Source organism: Cynocephalus volans, chromosome 8, assembly GCF_027409185.1.
Source record: "Cynocephalus volans isolate mCynVol1 chromosome 8, mCynVol1.pri, whole genome shotgun sequence".
Classification (NCBI taxonomy): Eukaryota; Metazoa; Chordata; class Mammalia; order Dermoptera; family Cynocephalidae; genus Cynocephalus; species Cynocephalus volans.
Genome location: NC_084467.1, coordinates 146,190,015 through 146,206,182, shown reverse-complemented (window position 1 = coordinate 146,206,182; position 16,168 = coordinate 146,190,015).

The following is a 16,168-nucleotide window of genomic DNA, read 5'->3' as shown; positions in this document are numbered from 1 at the left end:
AAATGAAACCTGAATTTTCTATGTATATCATGAGTGTCATAAATTAGATACGATGCCTATGATTTTACCCAATAATTGAATAGTTTGTTCCTAGAGAAAGTAATTATAATTCTTTTGGTTATAAGTAACTGAAACTGACTCTGACTAGTGAAGCAAAAAGAATACTGAATCACAAGTAATTGGTTATCTCACTGAACACAAAGACAGGATATAGCTGGCTCAAGCAACCAAACCAGGAATTTAAGTTAATCAGGAGTCTCTCTCTAACTTTTTCATTTTTGCTTATCTCTGTGAAACTGCTTCATGGTTCTCTCTCCTCTCCTCTCCCCTGGTCTTGTTCCTCCCACGACCCCCTGCACCCCCTATTTTTCTTGCTTTCAAGCCTATGTTACAGAAAACCTGGCTGCCAACAGAGCATAAGGTCGTGGCTTAGTCATTCAGTTAGTGATTGTTCTCTATTTTTTTAATAATCTAACATAATACTTTGACCAAACTTGAGTTAAGTTGTGACCTACAATCTAAAAACCATGGCCAGAAGACAGAATCTAACCATAGGAACAGCACAGCACCCATGCTGTAGTAGAGAAGAGGGAGCAATTGCCAGTAAAGAGGAGTGGGAGATGAATGGGACGGGGGGAGTTATTCATCAGCCAGTGAAATGTGTCCAGTTCACCAAGTTTAAAACAAAACAAAAACTAACACACCAAAAGCTAAAGCTGCAAATAATTAGCACAACAAACTGCTTTACATTTTATCTCTTCCTTTCTCTATGATTTAGTAGAAATGACTTGTTGACATGATTAGCAATATAGAACAGATGATGACCAAAGAGACAGGATATCTTAAAAGTGGGCTAATCAATAGCTGAATAAGTAAAAACTGACGATACAGCAGAATATACTAAAGGGTATTCCTTGAAACACTAGAATCAAATATCCCAGGAAAAACTTGTTTGAAAAAATCAGCATATGACAGCCATCTCCTGGAGAGTCATGATATATATTTGTAGTCTAAGGACTTTAGAGAAATAATTCTCTACAAACAAACATCAGGAAATTATTCACATTCTAAACTTATTCCTTTTTAATGATTTTGAACTTGTTTTTCTAGCTACTATTTTATGTTATCTTTATGACTTACTTCTGTTGAGACTATTTCCTTGGATGCTCTTAAGCCCCTGGATATTGCCTAAACTTAGCATGAGTTAGAGTCTTGGACTCATTAGAGCAGGCCTGGAAACCTAAGAGAAGCTTAGTGTGCTCACACAGGAACAAGGTCAGTGACTTCACGTTTAATCAACCCTTCATCAGACTCTTTAACAAATCCTACCTTACTTAAATTCCTGGATACTTCCTTATTCTTGTTTTATTTCTGAGGCAACTAGGATTTTGGATAAATTTGACGCAATTTAACAAAAGAATGTTAAGCTAGTTTTCAGAATTAAGGGCTAAAAATGTATTGTAGGTGAATTTGTTTGTAAGAAAGCTAAAGTTACTTTTGTTAGTTCATAAAGATTTTATTGCCCAAACCATGGATCTTTATTAAATCTTCATTATTTTGATTTCTTCTGAGAAATAGAAAAAAAATTCATGGCAAGTCAGGAGCAAAAGAATCATCCACTACATTGAGAATTTCTTATTAAACTCCCAGTTCTGATGGGAATTTCCAGCTCTTCATCCTCCTATAAAAGTTTATTTTTCTGAAAAATGTTTAAATAGTTAATGTGGAAGATGACCTCTGTTGGAGGTAGGCATACATTGTATTTCAACATATATTAAGTCATCATATTATAAAGCATGTTGACACAAAGCCTATAGTAGTGTCTTAGGAAACTAAGTATTACTGTATTTTGCATAAAAAGGGAGACAGAATTTTGCTAAAATATCTTCAGTTGCAAGACAATTTTATAGTTAGTTTTAAAATAATGCTAGTTTGGGTAGCTTCTTCTTTATTATTGTATGGGTTTAAATGTTACTTGTGAGTCAACAAGCATAGGAAAGTATCTTAGTGACCCTGAGGTGTTTTCTAAAGTGTCATTTATAAAAATGGGTCATGGGGCTATCCCACAGTGCGATTGTACAATTATGAGAAATTTAAAGGGAAATATTTGATTTGATTGAAGATTGGAAAATCCCTAATGCTTCCTTGTGGTGGAAAAATCCCATGTAGATTAACAAATAAATAGAGGATATATTCAAACAAAAGTCACAAATAAGTCATCAACATAGGTGTAAAGTCATGCCCATGTAGATACTGTAAGACTAAGAAACCCATGGGGTGGGGACAGGGAAGTATTTCTAAATATGAATATATGTGGAGTAGATAAAGCGAGAGGAGAATTTTGCTATAATCCATATATGCAGTTCTAGAATAGAAACATATAGAATTAAATAATAAATATAGAATTAAATAATCATAAATATAGAATTAAATAATCATAAATATTAGGACTCCTAGGGATTCCTATGACTTCTTTCCTAATAGAAGTACAGTATTTGGAAATACATTGTAATGGTTAGATTTAATCTGCCTCTTGTATCTTATGAGAACTTTAATCCAAATTATATTCTTTTTGAAACTGAAAATACTTTAGCTAAACTTGAGAAATTACTTAAATATCATCTGCATCTGGACCCAGCAACTGTTTATATACTCTGGGTGTTGGGGGAAGGGGAGAGAAGGACGGATGGGAAAGAAACTTCCCTTTATATATATATATAAATATATATATATATATTTATATATATATATAATATATATATATAAAAAATATATAACAAATATTTGTTGGGACTCTACCTTTCTCTGTACCAGTTAAGATTCTTGACACTGTGGAAATAGAGGTGACCAAGAGGGACAAGATCATTTTTCTCATGGATCTCACTTTTTATTGGGAAGAACAAGCAATTAAAAAAGTAAACAAGTAACCAAGTTAAGCAAGGTAACTAGATGGTGACATGAGCTAAGAAAGAAGCAAATATGATAATGCGAAAGCATGCAACCTCTCTGAGAGGTGAGGTTTGAATTGACGAATAGCTCCAGCCACATGAATAAGCCCGAGAAAAGGGTTTGAGTCACAGGGAACGGCAAATGCTAAGTCATCAAGAAGAGAGTTTAAGTCTACTCTAGGAACAGAAGAGAGTCCGGGGTAACTGCAGCATCAGCAGGAAGAAGAGAGATGTGAAACGAGCTTGATGAGGAAGGCAGGGCCCAGGTTATTGTAAGGAGTTTGCATTTTATTGCAAATGCAATGGGAAACCATTGAACGTCCTGGTTGGACTCAGGGGTTAACAACATAAAACAAAATCCTAAGTACAGTCGTACCTCAGTTTCCATGGAGGACTGGTTCCAGGATCTCCCCTCAGATACCAAAATCCAAGGATGCCCCAGTCTCTTATATAAAATGATGTAGCATTTGCATATAATATAATAACTAATACAGTGTCAACGATATGTAAATAGTTCTTATACTGTGTTGTTTATGGAATAGGGACAAGAAAAAAAGTATATATTCAGTACAGTCACGATCGTCCATTTTTTTTCCCCCAAATATTTTTGATCATCAGTTAGTTGAATCCACAGATGCAGGACCCACAGATACAAAAGGCCTACTATATTTTGAGATGTCAATTAATACTTCTAAAGTTTATGGATTATTTTGTGGAAGATTTTTTTCATCATAATATCTAACATTTTTTTTCCATACTCTGTCTCATTCTTGAAGATATGAGAAGATCTTAATTATAAAGTTAAGTATAACCATTACTTGAAAAAATATTATTTGAAAAATTAAGAGTTTACTTTTGAAATGATTAATTTTTATAGATCATAAATAAGAAACAATTTATGTGGAGGAAGTGGTTGGGGGTAAGGAGGTGAGAAGGTTTAAGAAGTTGATTAACTTTTACTGTTTTAAGATTAACTAAGGAAGGCTTTTTGAAATAGGAATTAATAATATTCATTATTTGATTAAAAATGCATTAGATTCTAATTTTAATGAACTTGGCAACCATAAAAAGATACAAAGAAGAAAATGATAACCACCCATTATAACATTACTTTTCAGTCTTTCCTAATCATTGTAATATACAGTGTATTTGGCAAAACAAATTTTACAGTATATGAAATTTTACTATTTAATTGTTTTCAATTAATATTTTTTTGGATAACTTTTCATATCAGTGAGTATTCTCTGACAACACCATATTAATATTTCCATTATAATTTCTCCTTTCAGCTATATCATAATTAATTTTATTCATTCATCTGGTTTTGATTCCTTTTTTCCTCTTTAACCTAGAAAAGATTTACTAAAAGCAATTGTTCTTCATAGCATTTTTTATTTTAAAATTGACCCCACTACGTTAGAAGACTGGGATCAATGCTTGGGCAAGCAGAGATATAGGAATTCTTGGTATGTATTTTATATGTGTATATCAGAAAAAATATTTTCTGAGGCTATTCTCACTCTTTACTTCATCTCCAGTGCAGCTTTAGGGTTTATGTACAGTGTGAAAATGAGGTGGGCATTGTGCATTCATTGATTCTGAATTCGAAGTGTGTTCCTCAACCACCAAAAGTTTGTATTTCTGCTTGCCGAAAATCAGTCCTGTGTGCTCTAATGCAATGTGCCACATTTTAAAATAAAAAACTGCTATGAGTTGGAAGATCTTTCTAGATGTAAAAATTAATGTTGGAATTTTTATTAGAGATATCTGGCTTTAGTCTAAAGGTCAAATGTCATTTGCTTATTCAACAAATATTATTTATCATCTACTATTTGCCAAGAAATGTGATTGATCTCTGCCCTGATGGAGCCTTTGTTCTAGTGGAGAGAGAGATTATCAAGCAAGTAATCACACAAATAAATAGTTACAAGTGTCTCAGAAAAAAACCACATAGTTCTGTTGAGAAAGCCTGACAGGGAACATGTCTTACCCTTGGGAGGGTCAGGGAAGTTTTCCCTATAGAGGTGACATCTGAGCTGAGATCTGAAAGAGAAATAAGGGTTAACCAAGTATAGAGGAAAGCCTTCCAGATACAAGGAACAATAAATGAAAGACTCATTGCTTAAATAATAACTGTTATAAATACTGGAAAGGAAAATTGTCTAACTAGTTAAAACTGCTACTTAAGCTTTCATAGGAGCCTCGTCAGTTTATTAGTCATATTTTATGCAATTTACATTAAATGGTGATGTCATTTACTAGGCAACCATCAGTGACTCCAAACAGTGACATATACATATTAAAAGAGAGTAAGAAACAGCACTGGTTTTCAGTGTTCTCTTATTTGAAGCATCTGAACCAGAGCCCCGTTTAAAAGAATAAAGACCCATTCTTCATACAGTATTAAATGTCATTAGAGTATAAAACAGTAATCGTGGGGAGTGTGGAAGTACACACACAGAATTACCTACTGCCTTTAAGACTGTTTTTAACTACAAAGACAGGTTATCTTACCTTTGTGCCCACATCAATTTATCACCTCAATTGGGAAGACGATACAATGACAAGTCTTTGTCATGAATAAGTGGCACCCAGAAATATGCTCATGGTCATCATTAACAACATCAAAAGTCCTGTGGTATCTATTTTCACCAAAGTATCACAAACTGCCAATAAATAGTAGGGGTGGTCAGAGCAATAGTTGTATTAGTATTAATACTTGTTGTTTATCCTGAGTTTACCACGAACTTACCAGGCTACTGCTTTATCCTAATATTTTCTAATATTTACTATTTCTATCCAAGACAGGTATTATAATGTTTACTTTATAGACAATAGTAGTTTAAGTTCAGAGAGGCAAGTGAGCCATTCAAGATCACACAGTGAGCAATGGGGTAAGGACTCAGTCCTGGTCTCTTCGACTCTCTGTTCCAAACCAATATTGCTTTGACCCAGGGAACTTGTCTGGTTCTGGTTCTGACAATATCAGTTTCTCCCTGGGTAATTTTCTGACTGTTTTCATAGCAATAAAATAGTGACGTTACATTTACATCCTATGTATTGTAGGTTAGATGAAAGCAGAAAATTCACTTAAAAATTATATAAATTTTCTTCCAAAGTGCAAGAACATGTTTATTAATTAATAGTTTGTCTGAGGAAAGGTGTGAGAGTGTTTCTTGTTAAAACAAAAGTGCTTTAACAGATAGGGATATCATTATATAAAATTCACGAAAAGAATTTGCAAGAAGCACCAGCACAGTAATGTTTTTAATCAAGATTTCCTTAGTTTTTGAAATTTTACCCAGTTCCAATAATCCCCCCAAACCAAAGAACATTTTCTAAATAGAAACAATGGTTAAAAGAGATACTAGATCCAACTTTCAGTGAGACAAGTCATTGAGCCAAAAAAGAAGAAACTTAGAAATGAAATGTATCAGAAACTTGTAATGTAGCACGAAGCTCTTTTTGCCAGCAAAGGTCATATCCAATTTAAGACAACAAAAATGTTCTATTTAAAAAAATTTTTTTCTTAAATTTTGGCAGCTGGCCAGTACAGGGATTGAACCCTTGACCTTGGTGTTATCAGCACCATGCTCTAACCAAGTGAGCTAACGAGCCAGCGCTCTATTAAAAAATATATATGTAATAACTTTTCTGCTGAGAAGTGGCAGAACTAATAATTAAACCCACGTGTCTAATCTAGGCATGCTACTCTTATCCACGTCCTCAGTAAAGTTTTTAGACTAAATGACCCTAAATTTGGCATGAGGTCATCTCCACATAGATTCTATTGTAAATAGATGAATCAAATCTCTCTCTCTCTCTCTGTCACTCATGCCCACACACACACACACACACACACACACACACACAAAACCTCGACAACGTCTGATAGTTTAGTGTGGGTAAGGAAATAAATGAAAATATAATTATATTTAAAGAAATAAAAAAATATGCATTAACAAAATTCTGCTCTACTCTAGGTAAAATACAGTGTAGACAAAAACATTTATAAAACATACATTTATAATCACAATAACTGTATTAGGAGGTTTTATTTTCATCTCTTGGAAAACATTAGTGGAGGAAGAAATTATCTCATCCTTTTTCATTTCTACGCCAACAGTATCAACAGTATGAAAGTGAGACCGCGGCTCATTCCAGTTCGATTTGATAGTTTCCTCTCCCTCCCCATGTGCAACAACTCCCTGCCAATTCTGCCTGTGATAATCAGGAGAAAGAGAGATGTTGGGGAGCGGGAGAGAGGGAAACCTCATGGATCAAACGCCTGAATAGCTTCACTTAGGAAACAATAAAAAGAAACTGAATGATTGGCAGTCCCAGGACTCTGAAAGCTAATTTAATAGGGTTAATGTGAGAAGAGGAGAAGATCTGAAACTTCAAAAGATTTTTGTGGCAGGATGGGAACGCCATAGACTGCACAGAAGAGGAGCTAAAAGAAGGGGGTTGACATAAGCAGGCCCGAGCTTTGAGAACTAAAGACGGCTCTCTCTGCTGTGAGAAGTACGGGTAAAGCAAGTTAAATAGAATAGAGGAGATATGAGCGTTTCCCATTTAGGGAAGACTCCCTAAATGGGAGACTGCAATAAGCAGCTTAAGCCTGAAAGTACAGACCTGCATATTCCTCTGAAGTCTGTGTGTGCATGTGTGGGTCCCTGTTTGTGTCTGTAACTGAGCAGGTTGTAGCAAGAATTTTCCAGAATTAGACTAAGATAGTTACAAGCCATAAAAAGAAACCTCTCTGTCTATAGGACCTAACTATTTATCAAGGGCCCACAATCTGACTTATGTTTGAAAAGAGGCTTTGTGTTTACATAGTGCTACACAATTGCAAGGGAAACTTACCCCAGCCAGCTACTTGCATTAATCAACATAGATTTTTACTCATAAATCTGATTAATCAGTCTTTAGGATCACCAGATATTTAAGGAAAACAAAGAAAGTGAAAGAGAAGATCGAGAAGAATGAACAGAACAACTGATTCCAAAGGAAACAGATAATACAAGGAATAAAAGAAAGAAGTTGACTATTTAATTATTATACTCAGAAATTAGGATATTTATGAAACAAGAAGAGTGTTATAGTGAAAGAGCAATCAGAGAAAAAGAAATAGATCTCAGATACTGAAATATTGTCCCCCAAAAATTAAACAGAGAGGCTGTTGAGAGAATTAACATGCTTGGAAACTGAATAATTTATCAGGAAGACAAAATCTTCCAGAATGTAGTCTAAAGCAATGGAAAAAAACGTGGGACAATTTGTAAATAGACAGGATAAATCCAAGAGGCCTCATTTACCCGAGATTCCAGTAGAAGAGAACTGAGACAAATGAAACAATTGTTAATTATAATTAAATATATTTTCTCAGGGCTAAAAAACAAACCAGAAGAACTCATGTTTTCAGTTTGAAAAGGCCCAAAGTGCCAAGCAAGGTAGACAAAGAAAGACCCACACCCTGGTGGTCAGCCAAGGACTCTTTGACCTTCCCTCCTAAGCCCGTAAGCTCTCCTGCCTCTGCACCAGCTTCTTCCTTCCTGTTACTAAGGAGAATGTATCCATCCCCTTCTCAAAAGCTAGTTTCTTACTCATACACTGGATATGAAAACACACATCTGTTCAAGATGTTTGCTCTTCCGGTCAGCCTCTTTGCCTCTATCATTTCTATCAGCAGGCAAATATGTTGTAGAATTCTTGCCCTCTAGCGACAAGAAAAATTCTCCTATTACTTGCGTCCGATTTTAAATCCTCATTTCCTAGCTCTCCTTTGGAGATTTCCTTTGTTATAGAATTTTTAAAAAAATCTTCACTAGTGTGTTTCAAACAAACAAACAAACAAAAAAGTCTGCTTGCACTGCCTCCAATTCCTCACTTTCCAGTCACTTATCAGCCCCCTTCTGTTCAGATTCCACCTCCCAGAAGTCCCCTGGCACTGCTTTTGTTAAGGCCACCAGGGCCTGGATGCTGCCCAACTCAGTGGATTTGCTGTTCACCTTCCTCAGCCTCTCATCAGAGGTTGACACAGATGGTCACTCCTTTCTTCTTAGAAACTTACACACTCCTAATTTTTTTCCCTACCTCATTGGCTTCTCCTTCTCAGTCTCCTTTGCTGATTCCTCCACCCTTACTAAACCCCTAAACAGCAGATTTCTTTAGATCTTGCACTCGCTCTGTCTGCCTTTTCTCTTCTCTCCTTAGCTGATCTCATAGTTCCCTTGGCGTGAGTACTTCCAAACATGTTGTCAACTCCCATATCTATATTTCTGGCGCAGGTTTCTCTAGGCTGCAGACTCACACGTTCAATTTCTTCTCTGACATATCAATTTGCATAATTTGTCAACATTTCAAACTTAAAGTGTCCAAAACACAAAATGAAACCTATTTCTCCACCTTACCCCAAAGCTTCTCCATCTCAGTAGATGAAGGTACAATCTGCTTAGTTGCTCACACCAAAATATCTAGGGGTCATTATTGATATTTCCCTTCCCCGTAACCTCCATATGGAATCTATCAGCAAATCTTGTTGATTTCTTTTTCTAAGCTACATCTTCACCCTGTCTACTTCACCCCATCTCCTCTAGTACAGATAATCAATTATAGTTACTTGTAGTATTATAGTCTCTTTCAGTTACACTGTGCTTTTATCAGCATGATCTAATTTAATCCTGATGATAATAATGTAATGAGGACTAAAGAGGAAACAGACTCTTTCCGAAGGTGAATAATTTGGCCAAGTTCACACAGTAAGTGTTGCAGATGAAATTCATGGAATTCAAAACCAGTGCTTACAAGTAAGTGTGTGAGCAAATGACAACTAACATTTTGGTTACCTGCTGTGTGTTAAGCATTTTCTGTATTTTATCTCATCTAATCCTTTTAAGGTGAAGTATAACTGTTATATTCTGAACAAAGCTCAGAGATGATAGGTCACTTACTCAAATTAGAGTTTTCTTTGCTCCTAGTCCCAACTTCCTTCTGTCCGTTCTTCTCAATAAAACCATAGACATCTGTCAATAACACTATTCTCATCCTATCATTCCTCTGCTTAAAATCCTTTAATGGTTCAGAATTGGCTGCAGAATAAATCCTTAACACGGCATTTAGTTGCTTTTATGACCTGCCCCCTCCTATCTTTCAAACTTCACTTGCACCTCCTAGATTCCAGCCATATCAACTGCTTTAGAGGTCAAGTTTGGACTGGCTACACTCTTTCTTTCTTCTATGTCTTTATCCAAGCTGTTTCTTCTGCCTTGAATGTTTCTCCCACATACAAGAATTTGTGGAAAATGGAATTAAAAGAAAATACGAACCTTTCCATAAACTTTTTGAAGACTCCTCATATAGTGGGCGTCGTGCCTTGCTGCCATTGCTTTTTGTTTCTTTCAATAGCTGCTCCCACTTTTGTTTAAATATCCACACTTCCCTGTTTCTATGCTTTGCACTTGACTCAGCTCTAGCTGGTCAGCTTGCTTTTGTATCCTGGTCACAGTTCTTGGTTCAGATAACCTAGTCAGAGCCAGTGAGATGTAAGGTGAGGTTTATGTAAAAAGACATTTCCTGACTCTTCTGAGAGGGTTCTGGAATTAATGTGCTGTTGGTAACCATCTTGGAAATGAGGAAGAATGAGTCTTAAACTGAAGCTTGACCCTCCAGAAGGCAGAGGGGAGAAAGAAAGATGCCAGGTCCTCAATGGCATCATTCACCTGCTGAAATAAACCAACACTGAAGCTCGCTGAAAGCAGATAAATGCTATATCACATTTTATGATCTCAGTAATTTCTACCGATAATAAGCCTTCCATAATCTCTCAGTCAAAGTTAAGTATTTCTTCCCGTTATCCTGAAATTCTTTCTGTATAGTTCTATCAAAGACCATACTACATTGCTTTAATTTTTAGTCTGCTTCTCCAGGAGACTAAGCACCTTAAGGAAAGAAGCTAATGCTATTTGCTGCTCTCAGTTTGCTATAAGACTGAATGTGCTCAGAAACAATTCACTCTCTCTCCAAAAAAACCCCCGCTTTTATTTAATGCAAGATTTCTCAAACTTGGCACTTGTTTGGGCCAGATATTTTTTGTTGTAGCGTATCCTGTGCAATGTATGTCTAACCACTAGAGGCACATAATACACCTCCCCCCAACATTGTGACAATCAAAAACGTCTCCAGGAATTGACAGCTATCCCCTGGGGGAGGTAAAACTATTCCTAGTTGAGAACTATTGACCCAACATAATGACCAAGAGTTTAGATTTTATTATAAACATCTTCTTAGGCTTTTAAGCCAATGGCAATCCATAGAGATTAATTCTTACAGGATTATATTGTATCCAACCCTGAATATAGACAGGAAGGGCCATGGATCCCACAAGGGGCAAAGTATATCAGTATCATGTGAAACTATTGGTTTGGTATGTAATAAAGGATGCTAGGGTAAACTCCACCTTTACAGGGTATAGGATGTGATCTCACACACCAAACTTGCTTTTCTCATAAGCCAATCTCTCTCTAGTAACTTCCTATCCCAAAGGGATGGGTCACTTTCATCACTGTAAAGGGAAAGACTAAAAAGAGGAGAAAATGTCTCATACAGTAGGAATATTATAGTGGGTGTGTAGACAGAAGAACTTGGCACCAAACTTCTTTTATCACCTCTGCATTTCTTACACATACCAATCTGATCCCCAAATGGTTTCTCCCCACTGACAGTGAACTCTTTCAAACTGTTACTAATTATAAACTCCTTCAGAGAGGAGGTGTTTTTACTGAGAGTGTGAACATGCAGGTACTTGAGCCCACACAACTTCCTCGGCCTTACAGCAAGTACCTCTGCCTGAAACACCTTCCCTAAAAACAGGATGAAAATGGAAGCTGTAGAACTGAGTGAACCTTGTTTGGATGATTAAGTTTTCTCTAATATGTAAAGAATTCAGAGAAATACTGAAAAATGAATGCACCTCACTATGATCTGACAACATAATCCTTATCACTCTGTCCAAAGCATATTCGTATCTATACCAAATCACTACTTGAATACATGATTTTGATAATATGAAAATTAATTATTGGAGGTGAAAAACACAAATGATTAACATCCATTTTTACTTTTTTTTCCTAACCTATCTTTTAGGCTGAATTGAAGCTAACTTTAAATCTAGATCTAGTTGTAAACATTAATTTTATATATAAATTTATTTACTTAATGTATACATTTTATATATACATTTATTTTATATATATATTATATATACATTTAATTGTTTACAAGACCTCAATTAAAAGTTTTGATACAAAACATAAGGAAATTAATGAAATCCATATACTCATACATAATGCAATAATTAAGATCATAAATTTTATCAAGAATGATAATAATGTACGGTATGGCTGATTTCCCTGGATACTCCAGGAAACAATATAATTTGGGGTAATTGATCTAGTCGCGGATGGAGCTTCTATATTCTCTTTAATAAAGAGATTTTACGTTTAAAAAATTAAGTTGTGACCTTGTTTAGTCAGATCAGGCTCAGCTTGGCCTCTTGCATTAAACAAATGACATGAAAGTCCAAAAGTTGGTGCAAGGATTGGAAGGTTTATTCAGATTACCAGTACTAAACTAAATGTCTGTAAAGCTACTTGACTATGCCAGTTGTAGTGCTAGAACTAATGTCAGGCTTGGGCCGGGTCTGGAGCTCACAGACTCCACAAGCCCATTCCAGACAGGGTTACAAACCCTTCACATGCCAGGCTGGTTCAACAGACCCCTCACACACTAGGCTGGGTCACCACACCACTCACATGCCAGGCTGGGTCACCAGACCCTTTACATGCAGGTCTACGAGCTAGGTAAGCAGAAAACAGATCTTTGGAAGCCATAGGTTGGAAAGGCATGGCCGCTCATGTGGCCGCAGCCACCTGAGCAGTAAAACTCTAACAAAGGTGGCGGCATGGTACAGGTGCACTAACTCTACCCACACACACATAATCTGCCTACAAAGGATGTGCTGAACCACACCCAACCAGCCCTGAGGTGAGGGACCTGACTAAACTATTCTATTTTCCCAACAATCCACCCCTTCAGGGTCTCTCGCTGTACAATCTATGTGTTCAGAATCTTCTGTGATGTTCCCTTAGTGAGGATAAATGACCCTTACATTCACATATTACACATTCCATCCCAGTCCCAAAAGTCTTTAGCTTGTTGCAGCACCAACTCAAAAGTCCAAAGTCCAAAGTCTCCTCTGAGACCGAAAGCAAAAGTCCTTCCAGCTGTGAACCTGTAAAGAGTCAAAAACAAGTTTTTTTTTTGTTTTTTTTTTTTTTTTTTTGTCCTTTTTGTGACCGGCACTCAGCCAGTGAGTGCACCGGCCAGTCCTATATAGGATCCGAACCCGCGGCGGAAGCGTCGCTGCGCTCCCAGCGCCGCACTCTCCCGAGTGCGCCACAGGCTTATCGACTTCTAAGATACAGTGGGACAGACATTGGGTACACATTCCCATTCCAGAAGGGATGGAATAGAAAGGAAAAACAGTCCCCAAACAAATCCAAAACCCAAACAGGGCAAACGTTAAGCACACTGTGGCACCTGGACCCCTAAAGCATTGGGCAACCTCGATCCTACAGCTCTGCCAATTGCAGACCATTATGCTGCCTGGTGTCTGTGGCTTTTCCAGGCCAGTGCTGCACAATGACAGCAGCCCCATGGTTCTAGGCTCCTGGTGGCAGTTCTGCCATCCTGGCTCTACTAGGTATTTCCTCAGCAGGGGTTCTCTGTGGGGGCTCTGACCCCATGTTTCTGCTCCACGTTGCTCCGTAGAGGACCGCCGCAGTGGCTCCACCCCCGCAGCAGGTCTCTGCCTGAGTTCCCAGGCTTTTTCATACATCTTCCGAAATATGGGTGGAGGCTGCCATGCCTCTGCTGCTCTCACATACTGCTGGCCTACAAACTTAACACAATGTGAATGCCACCAAAATTTTTGGCTTTTTTTCTTCAGAGGTACTGAGGCAGGATTGCTCCAGCCAGAGCGGCTGGGATGCAGGGAGCAGTTTGCCAAGGGCAATGACACGTCAGGTCTGCCCTCCAGGACAACTCAGTCCTCCTAGGATGGGAGGGGCGCTCTCCCAAACTTCTCAAACGCCTTCAGGGCACTTTCCCCATTGTCCTGGTTCTTAGCATCTGGCTGCCTCACCACCAAGATAATGTCTTTAGCAAACAGTTTATCTGCTTCACTCCTGCGTTTTTCTCTGGCTTTTGATTTTCTACCTCATAGCCAGGCTGAAGATTTTCCAAATCTTTATGCTCTGCTTCCCTTTTACATTCTGGCTTTTGAATTACTTCAATCAGCTTGGCTTACATTGACTACTCACTCAGTCCCAGGCAGTTTTGCAGCATTCACCACAGTTCAAACACCTGCATCTTCCCAGTCCATCAAGGAGTGGCTGCCCTGCCCCTGTGCATGTCTGCAGCTCTGTTGTAACCACTGCCACCAAGACAGGTGTATAGGAATGGAGACTAACTTTTCCACTTTTTCACCAGGGGAAAACATACTTGAAATTCTGTAGGGGCACCCATCCTTGGGTCATCTGCCAATCTGCATGTGGCACTCTTTTCTCAGGTTTCACAGCACCCATCTGGCCATCAGGTTTAAGTGGCACCCTTCAAGCATTTTGCCTTTAGACAAATACAACATGCATTTACTATATCATCTCTAGAGCACGTTACACCATCCACCCCTAGGTCTCATAGCTGCAGTAGCCAGGTGCTGTCCCTGTTTCTGCTGCTTTACTGTATCAATTTCTCGTGCACAACAGGTCATGTCTGGAGCCCAACTCATCACTGGGTCAGTCGTCTTCCCTGGTATGAGAGGCAGGAGTGGTCAGTCACTGCATGTCACCCTCCAGGGTAATCATTTGCGCTTCCAACAACTCTGCTTTCTGCCACAAATCTCGATCAGTTTGCTGTGTAGTGAGCAGTAGCCAGGCTCCAGTCAGCAGAAAAGTGGCACCACATGCTCAAGGATAGCCACATCTCCTCCTTCTTCCAAGGGCTTTTAGCTCCTGTACCTGCTCTGAATCCTGTCACAGACTATGCTATTTGTATGGCACTCCGGCTCTTGTCAGAATCCTGCTCACAGCACCAATTGTAGAGCTCTTTACCTGCCTGTAATCCTGCACTGACTGGGCCAATTGTCGGGCTCTTTTGTCAGAAGCTACTCGATTATGCCAGTTGTAGCACTAGGGCTAATGTCAGGCTAGGGCCAGGTCTGGAGCTCACAGACCCCTCAAGCCCATTCCAGACTGGGTCACAAACCCTTCACATGCCAGGCTGGGTCATCAGACCCTTTACATGCAGGTCTATGAGCTAGGTAATTGTCAAACAGATCCTTGGAAGCTGCAGGTTGGAAAAGCATGGCCACTCGTGTGGCAGCAGCCACCTGAGCAGCAAAACTCCAACCAAGGTGGCAGCACCATGCAGGCACACTAACTCCACCCACACACACATAATCTGCCTACAAAGGATGTGCTGAACCACACCCAACCAGCCCTGAGGTGAGGGACCTGACTAAACTCTTCTATTTTCCCAACAATGTCTACCAAGCAAACAAACAGAGAGAAAAGAAGAACAGTGGGGTCCAGTTTATCTTAGTCTCAATTGACAGGGCCAACCTATCTCACTGACAGTAATTGATAAAAGCAGTTGTCCCCACCATTGTCAGCACAAAGAAGAAAAGTACCAACTAGATTTAAATCAGAGAAACAAAGCATAGCCAGGTGCCCTCCAGGGTGCGCCTATACAGAACAGCAGAAGAGGGCTCGGAAAATCAAAAGCAAAGCAGAGCTGGGAGCTTTCAGGGTGCACCTACATAGTAGCAGATACAATCCAACCAAACAGCAGAAGAGGGATGAAAAAATTAGAGAAAGGTAAAGAGAATTTTATTGGCTTCCAGACTTCCAGTCACTGTGCAGCGTGGGACTGAATTCTACCACTCCCATGCATCCCCATCAGGGGGAACCTGCTCAAACACGATCTTCGCAGTGTAGGACTGGCCTTCCCACATCTGCTAGTCACCCATCAGGGCAAGCCACTGCTGGCCAGAGGGAGCAGCTTCTCACAGGTTGAGAGGAGTTTAAGCTGTAGTTGTCCGGCAGTCACTTTAAAGAGGAATGGGGGGGGTAAGCAAAAGAGAATAAAGCATTGCCTTTTCA